General features: G+C 46.8%; 1 protein-coding gene across 4 annotated transcripts in view; it reads right to left on the bottom strand.

Annotated features, from left to right (window-relative positions):
• Window positions 1–19856, bottom strand: part of AHNAK (AHNAK nucleoprotein) — a 70621-nt gene extending 50765 nt beyond the window's left edge. For 3 of the 4 annotated variants that reach the window (XM_078609940.1, XM_078609944.1, XM_078609943.1), the window contains exon 1: window positions 11601–12022. The gene's annotated coding sequence lies outside the window, so the exon portion shown is untranslated. Of the gene's footprint in view, window positions 1–11600; window positions 12023–19784 lie in introns of those variants that run through there. The other variant, XM_078609941.1, reaches the window with a different exon arrangement.
• Between the last annotated feature and the right edge of the window lie 370 nt (window positions 19857–20226).

Below are 20226 nucleotides of genomic sequence, written 5' to 3'. Positions count from 1 at the left end.
CCCGCGCAACGTTTCAAGGCCACGGCTTCGGAGTTGCTGCGAGTTAGCACGGCCCATGTCGGCATTTTCGTCAGTCGCTGGACCAAAATTTGAGATCAAGTCGAGTGTTCCTCTTCCCGGATGCGGACACCAGAAATCTGAGTCAAGTCCGGGTCAATTCATCTTGACCCAAGTACGATCATCTCCCTCCACAGTGTATCCAAAAGTCAGAAATGTAAACTACGGCCGGTTTGAGATTTGCACTGGGGTTTTCTGATACCACTTGGGCAATTGGCTTTTCTCAAACGTGATCCCTTAGGCCCAACGTTGGATTACATCCATCACGACACATGACAGACCTTTCATTACCCGACTGTCTCGTGTTGCCACCTCCATTCGTATTATTTCGAGTGTTTGGCTGCTTTAAATGTACACGTGATAAGCCAAATCGTCGAGCTGTCATTTATGGCCAGGTTGCTTCTGAAAAAATTGTACAGGCAATAGACCCAGAATAGCAACAGTATTTCACTTGTCAGTGTCAGGTAAGGCGCCTAATAAGTTTATAGATAAAATGCTCATTTCGATAGAACTGCTTTGTGTTTATTTATTTTCCTTCCCCCACACCTATTAGCAAGGTTGGCTGTGTATGGTGCAAAATAAGTTCATTATACATAATAAAAGTGAATGATGCAAAAGTTTTTGACATGCGTCAGTTACAACCTACTTTACTTTTCTTGGCCAAATAATCAAATCTATTCCACTGAAGTTTTTCTAAATCTTTGGTCTGATTTTGAATATGCATTCTGCTCTCACAATGCACTGCCCTCCCACTGCTCACCACTGATGTTAGCCGTGGCCAGGACCCAAACTCAGGTCATCAGGTCCATAGCGCAATGCGAAAACCACTGCACTTCCACTCAACTTGGCCATATAAAATATCTACAGCCTCATTAGTCCATGATAACCTGTTGACCCGATCCAATGTCTGACTTACTCAAACACTTCTTCTGCCTGGCCTTTCCATTCATTCCACACCTTCCAGTTGTGTACTCCAGTACTCTTTCACCAACATGGACCTGCCAGCACCAATGCACATTGGCAAATGACCGTTTGACGTAGCCAGAGAGCGATCGCCCATTCATGAATCCATGCAACAGGAATATTCACGCCTAAGATTGCACCTAACACTCACCTACCTGCAGCCCCGCCGGACTAAATGTGCCCATCCTCAAACGGATCTCACAAATTCATCAAGGATGAGCCTGGTTAGAACTTTGATGGGCGACCACGAGGATCGTTCGGTGTTGCAGGTGTGGAACTGCGAGATTGCCAGGAAATGGCAGTGATTTAGCATTTAAAATGATACTCATCATCCTTGGCTATGGCTATTTTGTTCACCGCCATTGAAAGATCATCCATTTTTTGTTCTTACTATTTTTTAAGTACAGTCCACAACCTGAGAATCGATGTTGAAATATGCCAATTAATGCCTACACTGTGTGGGCAGCACGGAGCAAAGCGAGGGTGGCGAATGGCTCAAATGTCTCGCGCTGGGCACACAGAGGTTATATTGCACCACGAAATGCCGAGCATTCCAGAAACGAATCTCTGGAGTGTGGAGACGGACACAGCGGCTTTACGCACGAGCCATACCACAGCGGCTGCTAAATTAACGCTGCATGCTGTGCCTCCAACGCGATGCCCCATCCCACTTGACTGGGGGGTCACACGGCGGCGCCCCTCATTTTCTCCTCTCATTTTCGTGCCGCGATCGGAACGGTCGGCCCCCTGCTGCAAATGCCACATGTGCGTGGCGCCGCCGTGATGAACATGCCGAGTGCTCGCATACCCTTCGGCGGTGGCAGAAATACATTTTTAGTCATCACTCAACGTGCATGCTTTCCGAGGCTGTAAACGCTGCATCTGCAACGAAAAGTCTCAAATCAAAGTGATTGCCAAGTGGCCCGTCAATAATACATTTGGAGGGGGGGAAACCATATCTTTACACGTGACAACGTGTTATGGCACGACACCGCGTTTCCATACTCTTTGGTTCTTTCGGTGAAGTCACGTGGGTATAGAATAAAATAAATTAAATCACGACGTTTCGATTGCAACACAAGCAATCGTCATAAGGTGGGAAGACACCAGGTTTAGTTGAGATGTTTCAACCGCAGCAATGAGATCTCAGTCACCGTGAGTCACCGGGATTTCTGTTGGGAGCGTTGTGACCCAGAAGCCACCTCCTGGTCAAGTGAACAATCGTGACCTGGAGCATTAGTCTCCCAGGACTTCAGTCGGCTGATGGCGCTGTGCGTGTGTATGATCCTATGTCGAACTGCTGGGCGTGGTGTTCACTTGACCATCTCCTTCACTTGACCATCTCCTGGTCAAGTGAACCCCACACCCAGTGGAACAGCGCGTGAATGGGATCGCGATTTGCGCGAGGTGTCTGCCGCAGGAGCATTGTAAAGGCACGGATCGTGAATTGCACCCACGCGCACAGCCACCTTCCCTGCGCTGGCCGTCGCACACCATGAAACTATTCCAGACGCACAATACTTAGCAGAAGGATCTCACTTGAAAATGGGAAATGCTGTGTATACAAGTACGTTGAATTGTTTTCTCACCGTACGTAGCCAAACCATGCTAAATCCGAGGTGCGGGAGAGGGGAAGGACAAACTAAACACAAAAAGCGGTTCTAAAGAAATGAGCTTTCAATCTCGACTAAAAATGTTCGGTTGTGAGTAGAGTGCGCTCTGTGTAAGCCAGTCTTGGCACACTGTGTTTTTTTAATGTTGATACTGAAATGTTTGGCTGAACAAGCTTGATATTAAAAAAAAAACACAAGTGGAACGGGAAATCCAAAAGAAATTAAAAAAACCTGTCTGGTTTTACTTGATAATTGTGAATTAAAACCTAGAATCACAGGACCACCCACATTTGCCATTCCTGTAATATTTTTTTCAAACGGTAAAAGAACCAAAAACATTGAAAAGTGCACAATACGCCCTGCTTTCTAGCCTAAGGTTGCACAGATTTTGCTGTTTTAGACTAGCCAGCGGTAATGCAAACGTAGGGCTGCCTTGAGGGCTCGAGGCTTAAGTTTGCTTCATCACGGTGACGCAGTGGACACAATAGACATCTCGGCTTGAATGTCAAGACGCCACCTGAACCTGAACAGGCCCCGGCGTTTACAGAACCCATTGTGAAACTGTTAACAGTTGCTCTCAGGTTATGCGAATGCGCGGACTGCTCCATTTACTCTGCAGTGCCCTCTTACAAGATCTCAATTGGTTCCACCTGCAGCTGCTGCTGGGACCGCGGTGTGCGTGCAAGCGAGGGCAAAGGGCACCTCCTCAGCCTACTAAAGCCAGCAAACACGTGGCCGCCTACAACCACAATCATCGTGGCAGTCTGCGGAGCGATAATCGTGGCAATCTCAGGAGCGATAATCGTGGCATAAGCGGAGACCCCCTTCACCGACACTCGATGTGGGAGATGCCCCCACCCCCACAAACCACCCTCACCAACCCACACAGACCCCCTCCCCCATCAAATCAGTATCCCAAAGCCGATTCCGTGCCGTTGCATTGCATCTTTGGTCGCCGTTAACAGCAACAACAACAAGAACAAAGGGGGGAGTGGGGGGGCGCCAAGTTGTTTTCCCGCTTGGGAGATTTTCGAGAACATTCTCGTTTGTGGAGCAGCGCCGAGCTGCGGTTCCCATCTCGACCGCAAGGGGCCACGGCCGCCGCCGTTCGGGGAGGAGACGAACAACAAAAACACGACCGCCGGCTTCTCACAAAAGGGGCATCCGTGATTCTGACGGGGCCAGGGAGGGATGAGGAGTCAGAGTGCGTGTCACGCACTCAAACCCAGGCGCCCCCGACCAATTCCTGTGTACAGTATGAACCTGTCACAATTTACACACACACAAAAAATCTCGCTTTGCACCGAAAATAACTCGTTCATAAACAAGTCGACACAAACATTTTTTAGCAGCCCCATAACGTAAACAGATTTAATTACAGCAATGCGTATGCGTATGCAACGCCGCGCTAACAAGCACGAAACGCAGACTTTACCAGCACATCTACGGCGCACACAAGCAGAGTGTGTGTCACTGCAACAGCCCTTTAATTCCTCCATCTCTACTGCTGGATGACAGCCTCCCCCACCCACTCTGCGGGTCGTGTTGGCTGTTTGACCAAACGTCGCCATGCTAGCCCCTGCCGAGCGCTGAAGTCGGGGAGCACATTCCCAGCGTGGACACAACTAAACGCGGCGGAGTTACTCTTCATCGGGGTTTTGATGCGACCTCGAGAGTCACATCCAGTGATGGCCCCACACAGCGCGTACAGTACGAACACATGACCTTGGGTAGACTTCTGCCAGCATCGGACCTCAGGGTTATAAATATTTGATACTCGGAGTGTTGTATTTCTGGCAGTATACTGCTGCAAAACATTGGGAAATGTCAGCGTATTGCCATGGCTATGAGAAATATGGGAAGATACACATAAAAAGGAGAATATAAATAAGAAGTGTAAGTGTTATTAAACATGCCCCTTTTCCCAGTAAGAGTCAACCCCTGTCCACCCCTTTGAGCCTTGGATTAAAACACGCTTGGCTCGTACCGATACGCAACGGGTTAACACATCTCATGTATGTTCACTGAAGCATAAGATAACTTTCAGGTTTGAATGATAAGCAGAGATAAACAGGAACAAAGTAGGGATGAAACTGCTGGAGTAATCGTTAAAATAACAAAATTGTAAGATGTACATGTGATTATTATACGTTGCGATAGACTTTGCCAGGAGTGTGGGTTGTCGCGGAGCGCCATGAACACAGCGACTCACGTCGCCGGCCACGCACTGACCAACGTGGTGAAGTATGTTCTTGGTTCTTTCAGTAAAGTCACGTAGAATGGAAATAATAAAATAATGAAAATAAAACATAATAAAATAATTCTCACGACGTTTCGGCCACAACGCAAGCAGCCGTCCTCAGGTGAAGAACCGAAAGAACCAAGAAGATGAATCCCTGCAGTCACGAAAGCTTTAAATCGAAATGGTGAAGTATGGTCAAGTAACCTCTGCAATCAACACGGTGCGGGGGAGGGGAGGGGGCTTCATCTGGCAGTGGATTGACGTTATTCACTTATTATTATTGTAAAAGAAATTGCGACTGAACATTTTTCACTTTTGTACAATTCAAAGCAGGTTCTCTCCAGAGACCACTCAACAGAGAACCATACTTCCAAGTCAAATATTATGTTTGCAGCAAAAGCTACATTCACCTTCAATGTCTGCAGAGTGTTCGTTTACCGAGCCGTGGTTTTAATTAACAAAAAAGGTTTAGTTCATGCTCCACGTGGTGTCTCTACTCGATGGGGGAGTGGGGGGCCAGGCAACATTATTGTTTTACCACGTATCGAATCACAAAATCCACGCTCCAATTTTTCATCTCTGGCTCACAGATAAGAGGGTGATGGGGTGCCTGCCAACTCCGACGACTCACACACACGCCGGGGAAGCGGCTCTCACGAACCGCAGGGCTGTGCGCTTCGCCGCAGGATGACGACCCAGCAAGTGGGCCCCTTCTTCACAACTGCTTTTGTGTGTTTATATTCTTAGGTTTTTTCGGTAAAGTCACGTAGGTAAAATTTTTTTAATTAATAAAAGTAAAATAAAAATAAAAATCACGACGTTTCGGAGGCAACACAAGCTTCCGTCTTCAGGTGGAACCGTCACAGCACGTTAGCTGTATCAAGTAACTTGAAGACGGAAGCTTGTGTTGCCTCCGAAACGTCGTGATTTTTATTTTATTTTTATTTTACTTTTATTAATTTTTTACTTACGTGACTTTACGGAAAAAACCTAAGAATATGAATCCTTGCAGTCACGAAAGCTTCAAATCTAGAATTTGTGTGTTTAGTTTGTTAGTTTGTTGTCCTTCCCCACCCCCCCGCCCTGCACCTCCGATGAGCACGATTGGATAAGTACGCTGCGAAAGAAATCCAACACACACACACACGCGCATACAAGCCGACGGTATCACAGAGCCGCTGCGCCGCAGAATTGGTACATATGTAGTGACATCAGATTTCCCCGAGTAATGCCGAGGCCACCTCCGGCCGCACCACCGAGGGACCTCAAGCCATTGTTCTCAAGCCTCGTGCGACGCTCACGCGAGCTGAAGAGGTCATGACGACCGCTGCCGTTGATGCGCCCCCGTTCCTCGCTGTCACTTCCTCTACTCCGTTGGATCACTGGAGAGACCTCTCCGCCAATGTTTGTTCCTCCAGCAATCGGCCATCTGGCTTCAGGCCTTCCCCTCACGGGTCACTGATGACCACTGGGTGCCACGCTAATGCCCGTGACAGGCGCCTGCCCCCTTCTCGATCCTGCCACACGTGCCCCACCCGTCACCGCCTCGTCTTACCGAGCATGAGCGTATAACAAAAGCCCGTGTGTCGTATTCTGCTCCGAACTTCCAAGTTGGTTTACCCTCTTCTGCCATAGCATTCCTTGCATGCTCTGTAAGCTTTACAATGAAATACCTGAGGCTCCAACCATCTCGTTGATTTGTTCAATTCCAGCGGAAAAGATCTATCCGTCTTGGCAATAGCGTTGACTTATCTACAATTCTAAAGTGGTTTATAGGGGCCATAAAAAAATATATGCTCTGCCGTGAAATACACCTCTTTAATAATCCTGCACGCAAGCCAATGGCTTTATGCACATTCCTATCTAAGTGCACAAAGTCCTTTCCTATCTCAACATTCTCACTTCCTGCTGACACCCAAGCATGCACGAGTGCTATCCTGGCTCGTGCTCGCTACACAAGTCAGCCTGGCAAAGTTCCCCTTCAGCGCACAAGTGTCCAACCTCAGGAGCTACAACTGCCCATGGCCACAATTCTCGGGGCCAAACTTTCAGCCCAACTTTCATCGCGCTCTAATAATTAGCTTATTCAACCTATCACCATACCTGTAAATGTTAACCAATCACCCGATCACAAACACCGAGCGACTGAATTTTGATTTAAAGCTTTCGTGACTGCAGGGATTCATATTCTTGGTTCTTTCGGTAAAGTCGCGTAGAAGGGAAATAATAAAATAATATTAATATAAAACAAAGATTCTCACGACGTTTCGACTGCAACACAAGCAATCATCACCAGGTATGAAATCCACACAAAAAGAACCAAGAATACTGAGCGACTGCTTAAGCGTTTAATGTTTAGGAAAGCAAACACCAATATAAGTCATGTCAAGATCGTTCGATAGCCGACATCCTTTCTGTAAGTTTCCTAACCAGAATCACACACTTGTTTAAAGGCTTCAGTATTGATACCACGTGCCTTCTTCCCATAACCTCAGTTCTTCTCGACAAACTGCCCAACGGTAAAACTCCATCACTACAACTCATCCTGGATTTTCTTCCCACTCTCTCTCAGGAGCCAACCTCACACTCCTTCCAGCTGTCCGACCCTGCGACTCGTTTCTTTACACGGAGCAAGTATCCCTCGTCGTTCACAGGAGTGGCAAAGTGAAGATACCATGGAAATAACGGTCACAACATCCCAATTATTTTTTTGTCCAATTTCCTAGCTTCCTATTTGTTTAATGATTTTTGTGTACGTGTCATTTGTATTTATTTCCAAAAACTATGAAGCTTTTTTTTGTAATGAGTAAAAATAAGTAAAAAGATGCATCGGCAATTTCAGTGAAAGATATTACAATACTAAAAACCACCACACTTTCGTGACTAGACAGAATTGTTTCAGATTCAAAACTAAAGATTGATTAAATCCAGAGTTTTTTTTGGGTGAGATCACGTGAATATAAATGTGTCGTTACACCCGCCACCACCCGACACAGCCAATTAGTAAGGCCTGTCACGTAAACAAAACGTGCCAAATCGTTACTACTTCAGCAGACCGGTGTGTTGGAGAGTAAACCCACAACATTTACAATTTGAGGACCGTAAGGTTTTGCCGGTAATTACAATCGGCATCATCAGGCCACAGACAAAGTTGTTTAGGAAATTTAACAACATGCTTGCAAAAAATTGTTCAACTATTTTATTGCCGACAAAGCCAATCAATATGATGTTTGAGGTTATCATTAAGCATTTGTGTTAAATGTATTGTAATGCTAAATAACATTTCGAGAATAAGAAGATATTTGTAAGTGCAATTAAGTCGTGGACTTTGATGGTGGGGGCCTTGGGGAACCCTCCACATAGCAGTAAATTGCCCTCACTGATGAGGATACCAAAATTTAACAGTTTACTAAGAATACAAATTGCATCTCAAGGTTGTGGAAGTGTTACAAAGGCCAGCCACAATCTTTAGCCGTAATTCAAGAAAACCAATCAAATGTTCCACCTATTTAAAGTTTGCAACATTTTTAAATAGAGTCAGTGTGAGTATCAAATATCCCATTCCGAACGTGTTTGATTTCATTTTACATGTTTTCCAAAGACGAAAACAAAGATTTACTTAAGGCCCTCGGATAAATACTGCAATGCCACAGAGGCACAGAACAATGCGATCTGGCTTGCATGAAGCTCTAGCCTGACTGTAGCTAATTAGGGACAGGAATCAGGAATGGCAGGAATGCAGATGGATGGAGGAAGCTGGCAGATAAATGGAGCGAGTGGCCCAGACCGTGGCAGCAACGTGCACACGTGTTTCTCCCAAGCCTGGTGCGAGTTAAAATGGGCAGGGTCCGCATGCCGGTCAGCGGCAAGCTATCCGTTACGACTGCCTCGTCCCTCTCTCTCTCTTTTGGAGGGCCCCACTCTTTTGAAGTCGGCAAAGTTTTAGTGAAATGGGCTCTCTGGTGGTGGTTTAGATGTTTGTAATATATGCCCTTTGGTAGAGTGATCGATGCAGAGACATAAAGAGGAGCACGCAGAGGATTATAGAATATATGCTGGTTCAAGACGAAATTCTAACTTCTTAAGAAAAGTAAATTAAGTGAAACGTCTGGGATTCGCGCCGATCAACACTCGGCACAACCTCCTTTTTCTTTTTCCATATGGCTGATGTGGATGCAAAGCAGCAACTACAATGTCACATTCAGGCGGTCAAGCCAAATAACTGCGTCTGGAGCAGTGGAGTGTATCATTGCTGTGATATTCTCGTGCCTATTTGTGGATCGGGGCGTTGTGTCATTACACGTTGTTACGGTCTCCGTTCTGGATGACCACAGTCGCACACGACTACTGGAGAGTTTTTAATTTTCCATCTGTGCATCATCAGCGTATCCCGCATCTGCTGGCATGGTTTGTGCAGTGGATGCGGTTTAAGGTGGACCATGAGCTTCGTCGAAGATTAAACCGAGGGATCTTTTGCGTTGGGTCTTTCACAACAAGGTTGGTGTTTGTTTGGGAGTTATTTTTAACTCAACATAAACACGCGTCAAATGAACTAAAGGGCCTCTCTGCTCAACCACGTGAGCTGGTACTCGTATCCATTGGCGACCCCGAGCCAATGGATGCTGTGAGAATTCCCCATTCCTATGGCAGGAGCCAGTATCTCCACAGGATGCACGTATGCACGTTGAACTTCTGTCCCACCGTACGTAGCCGACCGTGGTAATCGGAGGTGCGTGTGAAGGACGACAAACTCAACACAAAAAGCAGTTCTATCGAAATGAGTTTTCCATCTAGAAACGAGCGGTATTCATTTTACGGACCCTCTCGGGATGATGGTTCAATCTAACTCCCCCACCCACCCACCCGACCAAGACTTTAACTCACAAGCGTCGAGTTTTTAGTTGCAGCCCCTAGCCCCAGCACCGCTTTGGGCTGAATAAATTTTCCCAAAACAAATTTCAACAGCAAGAGCAGCATGATAAACAAAAACCGTACACGGAATGTAAAAATCATGATTTTCGTGACATTAAAATGGGTCAAAGATGCGTTGAAAAGCTTTCCACTAAAAGTCTCCTAGGTTCTCTTTCCTCTTCCGTCTCCCGTTTCCTAAACCATGATTTGGGGCGCCTAATGACAAACACGTGTATGGCGGTCCTTCAGACATTGTGCATCCCTCGTGTTCGTGACTTTACGTACTTGCTGCGTTGAACAACAGAATAAAAACCAAGTTTTGGTTAGTTGGTGATAAGACGACATCATTGCTCAACCCACCCACACACACACCCCGTCACGCCCTGGCCACGGTCTCACGGAGAGAAAATGCAACAGCCCCGCGGAGTATTCACGGCAGCTGCGAGCCCCATCGGGCAACAAGCTCATCCCGAAAATGGCATCCGTGTCTCTCGCAACTTGTCCGAGTTTGTCAGGACCAAGTTATTCGGGCTCCGTTTGGGAGTGGCCGTGTGTGGGTGGGCAGAGAGGGGTGGGTAGGGGGGCACAAGCGTGGAGGCAAGGGCACTGGCGGTCGTGGGGGGCTGTGGTGGCTGTGGAGAGAGAGAGAGGCGCTGACTAAAAAAGGGGCTCTACCCAAGCGTAACATCAGCCGTGTTGCCCACCCGTTCCAAGTCCTACTCCATGGGTACGGTCAGACCTTGGGCGTCCGGCCGAGTTGTGGTGCAAGAAAAGCAAGGGGGCGATTGACACGAGGCGAGGGGAGAAGGGAATTGCATAAGCAAGGGTGTTGTCACCCCACCGACTGGTCACGTAGCAATGATTACGGCGCCAAAAACTGTCAATGAAGGCACTACTTTCCTGCTGCAGCGAATACACGTGTGTCAGTGTGTCGAAGAGAGCCTCGTTAAGACCACGCACAAATACGTCTTGTAATTGCCAAGTATACCAAGGGACAAACCAAAGCAGGCATCTACAATATATTTCCCAGGAGTGTCTTTCACTCGGTCAACGGTAACACCGCGATTGTCGTGTGACAATTACAGAAGATTAAATCGCCATAAGAGCCACGACTTTCATGCCTTTCCGACAAAACGTGTGGAGCAAGCGTCGATAATAATTCGTTTCTCGTGGCGAAATCGTTTTGCCCCAATTGTTGAGAATGATCAATGACGAAAATGTTTTGACAAATATATTTCGATAAAATTTTTACGTAAAGGGCATCGTGAACGGCAATTTGCGCCCTCTGAAAATAAGCAACATCAGAACATCTACAACAGTTACAAAAGTAAGTTTAACAGAAAATAAAGTTACATTTTATAGCTCCACGCAGCAAAAATTCTGCAATTAAGTTCAAAACGCGCGTAAACGTGAAAGAAAATCAGCGATCGTCACGTTATGAAGAGCGGCTGTAAACATTTCAAACACAAACTCTCCCCCCCCCCGCCGGCATCACCACCTCGCAGAGATGGCAGCAACGGTCCGCTGCCATCCGTTCTTAAAACAACGTTAAAGTAGCACGGACATAAGTTCACAAAGCAACAACACCACCACCACCTCCACCACCACCACACAAACGTGAAGCTTTCTTACGATAAAGCCAATTTTCACTAATTCAGAGACACAACGAAAAGCTTCACGACCGCAGACGCGAAGCTCGCAAATCCAGCGCGTTTGTTTATAACGCATCTGGATTCTCTTAAACGTATACCAGATGATCACCCTTATTATTGTACCTACTTTACAATGTTTGTGTAACTTTTTTTTGTACTTACCACAAGCCGCACAACACACGTCTTCTCGTTCCTTCCCAGGACTTGGCACGGCGTCTTCCTCTCTTGATATATTTTTTTACTTTTAATGTTTCAGCGTTTGATTTTTTTTGTTTGTTATGTACTTAACGAATTTTTTTTTTAGTTTAGTAGTATTCACTGTTTTTACGTGTTAAACTGTTAAATGCGCCAGCTGGAATACGCGATACGAGTATGCGCGATTGATTAAAAAGAATAACAACAACAACAACAATAACCTCTCTTGTACTCTCCGCACCACCACCACCTCCTCCTCCTCCGTCTGTGTCTCTGCCGCCTCCTTTGCTCAACTCACGCCCGCTCTGCCCCGTGCAGTGAGGGGCTGCCGACTAACCCCCCGTTACCAGCTCGCTCGAGATACGCGCAGCAGCAGCAGCACAAGGAGCGACCCCGCCCAGGAACAGGGTGGGGGGTGAGGGGTGTTTGTGTGGATGTGTGCATGGAGAGGATGTTAGTCAGAGCGGGGGTGGGTGGGGGGACAGGGAGGGAGTCGGGGACATTGGAAGGGTCGAGACCGCTCGTTGGGGAGTACGAGGAGGTTTTGGAGAGGGGGGGGGTTTGGAGAGGGGGGGGGGTGGAGAGGGGGGGGGTTTGGAGAGGGGGGGGGTTTGGAGAGGGGGGGTTTGGAGAGGGGGGGTTTGGAGAGGGGGGGGTTGGAGAGGGGGGGTTTGGAGAGGGGGGGGTTTGGAGAGGGGGGGGGGTTTGGAGAGGGGGGGGGTATGGCAGAGTGAGACTCGCGTTTGGACTGCTGTCAAAAAAAGGGGGGGGGGGTACACACAGTGTTGGGGAGTTGGAGGGAGATGGAGTGGCTGGGTGAGAGAGGGTGGTGGGGGGGTGCATGAGGATAGCAGATGGGAGGGGGGGGTAGGAGAGCGCCATGGAACCCAACTCCGCGCCTGTCCGGCTCGCCGAGCGGCCATTTGGCCGAGGTTGCTGCGGAGAGAAAGCGGAACGCCTCCTCCCCCCCCCCGAGTTCGTTCGTGAAACTTTGAGATGAGTTGTGAAAAAGTTCCTGCGTGGACGTTTGTGGAAGCAATACGGATTTGTTGTTGTGTTTGTTTGTTTGGGTTTACTTTTGTGACGATGTTCTATTTACACGAGGGCTGTGAAATAGTACGAGATGGACATTTAGCGTTCATAAAAAACGCGTTAAAGTGATGTGGGGAGAGAGAAACGGAGTTCAGGTTAAAACAAAACTCGCACTCAATGATCGGGATGAGTAATGAAAAGAAACGCGATGAAATGCTACCGGACATCCAATGTGCATCATCACAGCATTCACAGCGTGCGTGTTTGCATGGATATATGTATTATGATCATAAGCTTCCAATATTTTGACACACATTTAACACACACACACAGTGCAGGATGAAGAAACTCTGCGTATCAAATTCACCGCGCGCTCGGTGACTTCTTGGCATCGAGCGCAGCCAACAAACCACTGGGTGCCCGCTCCGCATCTCCAGCAGTCGGTTCTCATTTGCAGTCTTTTAGACGTTTTCCTGCGATCGGCATTTCTACAATTTTACCGGCTGCAACAATGAGGTTCATTGTGTGGGGTGAGATTACAGAGCGGGCCCGGCACGGGGGGGGGGAGCCGCTGGAGAGAGGTCGGTGGATATTTTGGAGGGCCCCAAACCATTTTCGGCTCTTTGCAAATACATGCAGAAGGCACAAAGAAGCCAATTGAGTTGTAACTTGAAGCTTCTTGAGTTGCTTTTTTGTGTATGGGGGAGGGGTGGGATTTTCTATCAGCTAAAGCTCGGAGAGAAAGAGAAATGTATAATCCAATTTAAGCATCTCGTTTCTCTGGTCAGTATACAATCCTTCACACACACACAGATGCAGATCCCCCGTGCAGCCTGAATAGGAGTAAATTATGTTAATGAGCGCATATTAAGGTCCGGAATGCTGAAGAATGACCTAATAGGACCGGCACAATTTTTTAAATGCAATTACATCTCCTCATTGCGGATGTTGACAGACCAAAACTAGGCTGAGTTGACCTCAGGGAAACCCAAAATAACGAAGTAGACACTCGATCTCCTTCACACGCCTGTCACTCCGCACACAAAATAAAAGTTTTGCACTTCATATCAACTGGAAGTCATTCTGGGAGTGCTCACTTTCAGCAGCATTGGTTCAATGCAAGCAAACCGTGGAGAAGAGAGACCCAGACCAGATTCCGACTGCCTGGTGGTGATGCAAATCGTTATCACGCGCCGCTTGCTACAGAAGTTAACGGTTCGAATCCAGTGGCCGCCCTGGTCAATACTGCGGTGGTGTGTCAACCTTAAACACGTGCGCCCTTTTCTTCACAGTGGACGTTAAAGATCCCCCCTGACGCCATTCGCAAGAGTAGGCAGTCGTGTGCGGGATTTGACGAATTAGAAAATTCCTCAATTGGTATTATACATAGCAATCATTAACCACTACTGGTAGACTGATCCCACAGGTCACTCTTGCAAATGAGACCTATCCTGGTCTCTTGAGTTCTCACACCTGGTTTCTTGAGTTCTTACACCTGGTTAAACAAAAATCAACGCAACTTAAACCTGGGTCGCCGGGATTTAGAGAACGCACGAACCAACCGCTCCACGTCGGCTGTGTGTGTACGATTATGTGAGCGTGTATTCAGAAAGTTGTTTTGCTTGCGATTTTTACACAAATGAACACTCATACTTAAATATATTTTAAATATAGTCATCATAAAATAAATATGTATATTCTATATTTATTACAGAAAGACGACGGGTCCATGAAACCAAACCTTGGATTAATGTCTCGTACTCTAAATATTTTGACGTGCCCTCATACATAATAGTTTTCTGATTGTCAGAATTCTACGGCTGTAAAATATAAATAAAACGTAATGAACACATTGCGCATTATTTTATCTGGCAGGAGGAAAGCTGCAATCCAAGTTCAGTTGTTACAGGGCCCTATTTATATAAAGGTTCTCAAAGCATTGCTTTTGCTCACTTGGTAATAAGACAGGTTTGTCGTTTGTAAAATTTTCATCAGCATAACATTTACATTTTTCCGCTAATTTTAAATAAGTTAAAAATCACAGAACTCTGGCTGCATAGACCTCTTTAAAGCCTTTCTAATATATGGTTTGCCACCACCTGCAAGCAGTTATTTGCAAAGTTACTTTTCATTAATACAACATTTTTCAAGCCCTTTTTACACTTACAAATTTACTACCACCACACTGAACTATGCACTGCCATGGCAATATCAGACATTTCATCCAAACTCAACAGTTCGTGCCTAAATCTCCACTAGAGGAAGAAGGAAAAGGCAAAGGTGCAGTGTACCTTGCAGTAAGGTATTTGGCCTACTCTTCCACACTAGCCAGAAGTATTGGAAACTTCTCCCCACCACAAATGACCTGGCAATCGATTAAACTGTGGCGTAACCATTTATATATATACTGCGTTGCGGAGATGCAGGTGTACTTGGGAAACTTGCATCGTTGATTCAACTGCGCCCCTGGGAGATCGAACTGGCGACACGTGGTAACCGCGACACTGCGGCCACAACCCGAAAGAGAGAAGCATTTTAACTCAACTGAAGATCTCGACGACACGGCGTTACATTGACTTCAACCGAGTCTGCAACACATCAAAACGCCTGAAAGGAAAATGGAAACTGAAAACTGAAACTGAAACTTAGATTAAGTGAAATCTGAAATGGTGGCATATTGAAATAGCATTTTATAAACGCATTGCTCCAAAGCACGTGCCATGCATGGTTTCTGGACAACCTCTTCTCAATGTGATATAATCCAAGGCTCTAAGATATTAGTGGATATGCCATTTAAATTGGGAGCACTGGCTAAAAAGATATAATTTGAATGCTAAAGTTTAGCTTCAAATGCAAGCTTCAAAGTTGTTGCGAATGAAAAGCAACATACCATTGCGGTATGGAAATATAAACACTGTCTACGATTTATTTTGGTAAGATTGACTCTTACATGCACAATGCGATGCACGTACCACGAGCGTGTAAGTATATTAAGATCTATTAACGATTATATATTAAGATCCTGAGTAAAGACGTGATATTCCGTCAACAGCGATCGTGAATCATGAATTTGCAAGAGAGACTGCGACTCAATCCTCCACGTAGCCGAGGGGCCTCCTCCTGCCCGCTGTTATCCATCTCGCTAACGACGAAATCAGTGACGCACACATATTTGTCGAGCCAAAGCGTTTCTTACAATAGACGCAAGAAGACCCCGAAGCCTTTATAGAGCACACAAGCCCGACTCGCGTCCACCAACGAAGCACTCCGCCCCTGCAAGTCGACGAATCATTAGAAACACGCCAGTTAGCGGTGTCTTAAGCCAATTAAGCACTAAAAATAGGCGAACACGAATTCCTACGGTATTCACTTGCGCGATTTAGATCGAGAGTAAGAAGAGCAAACCCGCGTTGAAAAAATAGTTTAATTTTAAACTCACGGCCGCCGGATTTGGGAGTTGAGATAACTTCTAGCAACGCGAGGCATTTCGTGAGCGGCGAGGCATTTCGAGAGCGGCGCACATCGCAGGCACACGTGGGAATCCGAACGATGCTCCCCGAGCCGAGCCCCCCACTGTTGCGAAGACCCCCCCCCCCTCTCTTAGCAAGCTACGTGCCTCTGCGTATTAATAACCTCGTTCAGTGTGCGCAGCACCACAGCACAGCACGCAAGGTATCTACAGTGGAGGGGGAGATGAGCAGGCGAAAGCTACGCGCACTTTTTTGTTTGTTACTTACCAGCCGTGTGCTCTCTAATTACGCCCGAGTTTATTCCGAAGATCACGTGTTATAATTAAAACTGATGATGCACGATTCGTGTGTCGACGCTTAAGGTCTACGTTTGCCTTCCTCTTTGCGTTCTTAATTATTCGCAAGTATCCCTCGACTAAGAGATTCGCATCTTAATGGGAATTTATTCAGGTAATGATACATCAACACTACACACCTACACAATATACATCTGTGTAAACGTGCTTTTATTTTACATCATATTACAGAAAACGCTTCATACTCTTAGGTTTTTTCGGTAAAGTCACGTAGGTAAAAAATACAATTAAAATTAATAAAAGTAATAATAGAAATAAAATAAAATAATAAATCACAAACGCTTCATGTTTAAAAAAAACGTCGTGATGGATACTATTTTAATAAACAACAACAACTTCATATTGTTGCGGTCTTCACGAGCCCTTGCATCGACCAGCATGGTGAAGTTTGCTCAGCTAAGCCCCCACGACTTGCGTCGTTGGGGGGAGCCAAATCGTGGGACCGTGAAAAAGGCAACGTCTTGTGAGGCCTTCATCCAGCCGATGCCGAATATTTATATATTATTAATATTTATACTGGAGGAATCCGATGGGCTATTAAGCTCTTTTTTCACAGATGTGAAAGTAGGGCTACTTTAGCCAGGTCTACAGTTTGCTTGACACGTGGACTCCTGGCTGGAAATGAAATTAAAACGTTAAATTTGTAGGTATGGTGAGGATAGATATTGCTTCAGGCATTGGGCAAACTTAACTTGTTGTGTTGTCATCATATGGCGTCGGTAGATGTTAAGGCTGTGAAGTCCATATGGGCCATGATCCATTAGCCGCGAGACAATGCGGCCTCGGTCCATTTCCCAACCCCCTCCCCCTCCTATCAACTCTGGCCCTTCACTCAACCGAACAAAGGGGATGTGGACCAGGAAACGATCATATATAAAAACACGTTCATCTAAGAATAAGTTGATTGTGTTAGATGTTAGATGCCCAACGTCGGCATTGCCCCCCCTATTCTGGTGTAGAGGCGTGTGGCAGAGTTTGCCAACCGAACCCGCTGGGGGGGGGGGGTCAGTCCAATTGGGTTCGCTTCACCTCGGGAGAACTGCGATGGGAATTGGACCCTTCGCGGCCCAGACCAGTTTCTAACGATCGTGGAAACCTGCGAACAAAAAAACCCATGCCAACGCCAAAACAATTACATAAATTCAACTGGGTCAAATTTCACGGCGGCTTTTCTTCGGCCAAGAAACTCCTAAAAACTGTTTAATTTCAGCCGTCCGAGGCAATTTAGATTGAAGCATGAGTGCACGTTTTAAAGCAGTACTGAAGCCTATAACCACAATCATACATAAGCTTCAGCAAATGTGTAATCCTGCCGATGTGGTTTTATGCCGTGCACGGTGGCTTTGTTTACACGACTGCAAGGCCGGTTAGCAACACGTTTCTAGTGTTGTGGAACAGGCGGTCACATTCCTATCAAGGCCATTTGTCACGTGTACCATTATTCTAAAGAGCAGTAGCGGTGGTCAGTCTTCAATCATGGGGCATCTGCCTCGGTAGCGTAAACAGAGGATGTGTTTAATGTCACCCGAGTGCATTTCTGTCTTGTTTTACAATATCCACTAATACAGGATTTGGCAATAGGTCTTTACATGTGAAAAGTCAACGCAAATATAAGTACCATTTTGAAAGGTGACATTGAGTGTCATTTAAACACGTGCAAATGTTCACAATTCCTGTGAAAAGGCAAGGCCAGTGTAATTTTGCCATGATATAAAAAGACACGTGTTAATTCCCCAGCAAAAATGCCAGTCAAGTCAAAAGCCTCGGTGAAAAGATCTTACGCGTTTTATTCGTATACATTCATTGCCATTGTTTTGTTTGTACAAAACATAAGCACTGCGCACTACATCTGGCTACATGCAACTTGCGTTTCAGATGTGCGTGCGTGTGTGGAGAGCGGTAGTGTGGTGGTGGTTAGCGCACTGCACTATGAAGCCAGCGCCACACGAGTTCGACTCGCGCTCAATGCCCAATGAGTGGCACGAGCGAGCAATTGCAGCGCTGCACCTTCACCTTTCGGGACCCACCGTTGTATTTCTACGCCCTCGACTCTGGGTTTAATTCTACAACACCGCAACCCTCGCCATGCATAATTGATATTCGTTATAATTTTCAGTCGAGCCTGGCACACCGCACGCCCGATCGTTTGCGAGCCTGGCAGCGTATCGTTTGCGACCGTGTCCTCCCCCTCGCCCCGGACAGAGGCGGCACACACAAAGCCGGGGGGGCCGCGTCGAGTTACAACGATCCGTCGGCGTGACCTCTTCGACGCTGTGTTGCGTTTCTCGCCGCCCAACGTCGCCGCGGTCGCTTTTGTTTGCGCGTCGTCCCCCCCCCCTCCAGCTGCCGCCAGGAGCGCGTTGGCACGGGCAGGTTTCGGGCCCCCCTCTCGCCTTTCGCTCAAAGTTATGTTTGCCGGCTCTGTATCCGAGCTGCCATGGGCGACGGAGTGGCCACACCAACAGTCACCCGAGCCCTGGGTACATCGACTCGTTTTAACCTCGTGCCCGAGCATCGAGGGACGCCGCCCTGGTGCAACGGCCGATAATGCGCAGCGCAGCGCACGGCTCACCTGCAATCCAGAGGTCGCAGTTCAAACGGCGCGGCGGTTGAGGCAACGGCGCAGGTTTCTTGAATCCCCGAACCTCTCTGTCTTCCCAGCAGCGTACGGTAAATTGGTGCGTCACGGTTGGTCACGTGTGTGGTGGGGTAAAGTGTGGGTTCTCTTACAACTACCACGAGGTCTGGCCGGCGTGGAAGACTAGGCCAAAATACCCTCTCTCTCTCTCTAGCGGCGCTGTGTGGAGCTCCGTCGAGTGGAGGCTTTCCTGCCATCAGTGACGCGAGCAAGGCGCTGCAGGGCTGCGTCGAACACTCGTGAACGTCAGGCGACGTTTGCAGAATGACCTACGTGCGGTTTCTGAAATATTTCAGTGGGATTAACACTATCAAGCCTACACAGCCGGTGGATTGGCTGCAATGAAATACAGCCTCTGGGCATCAGCATCATATTAAAAAGGAACCCCACATAGCCATTTATGGAATTAAGAGAATATATACAATTGTTTTAACCAATTGCCTGTGTATTTATGTTTGGCACATTATACACTCGTTTCAGGGCATGAAGTCAGTTTATAAAATCACACGGTCTTGAATATGTATCCTCGTGCAGAAATTGCCACGTGATAATAGCAATCAAATGGTTGTATTTTGCAAAACAAGAAAGACGGAAGATTTAGAAGCAGCCTGACCAACCTTCTTGTGAATTTAGACAGGGAATGGATGTTACTTACGTGAATCTTTAATGGGAGAAGGTGAGTTCCCTTCGTTGTTTCCTGCTCCATCCAGCCCATAATGATCTCTCTCTTCTTGAGTTGCACACACACACAGACAGACAACAAGGATCATCCCGTTAGTCTCACACACTGGAGGGACACGTGCTGCGAGTGAGCACGCACGCTCCGAGATTAGTTACAAATGAGGTAACATTGTTATCATCACCTCAAAGTCTGGCAATCACGATTGTGTTCGTCTGACCATAGCCAAGCCATTTACAAAACACACAATAACACACAGCCACAAATAATAAAGGATGAATAGAAAAGTCTGGTATAAATGTTTTAATATTTAATCAACTTGTAAACGTAATTAAAGAGCTGAATGTATGCTGGCATACCTCCAATGGAGACACGTATTTAAATAAGCAGTTCTTAATTTATTGTCATTGTCTTTTTA

The sequence above is a fragment of the Lampetra planeri genome, chromosome 33, assembly GCF_965212315.1.
Source record: "Lampetra planeri chromosome 33, kcLamPlan1.2.h2, whole genome shotgun sequence".
Classification (NCBI taxonomy): Eukaryota; Metazoa; Chordata; class Hyperoartia; order Petromyzontiformes; family Petromyzontidae; genus Lampetra; species Lampetra planeri.
The sequence above is the reverse complement of the archived record's forward strand: the minus strand, read 5'-3'. Positions and strand labels throughout refer to the sequence as shown.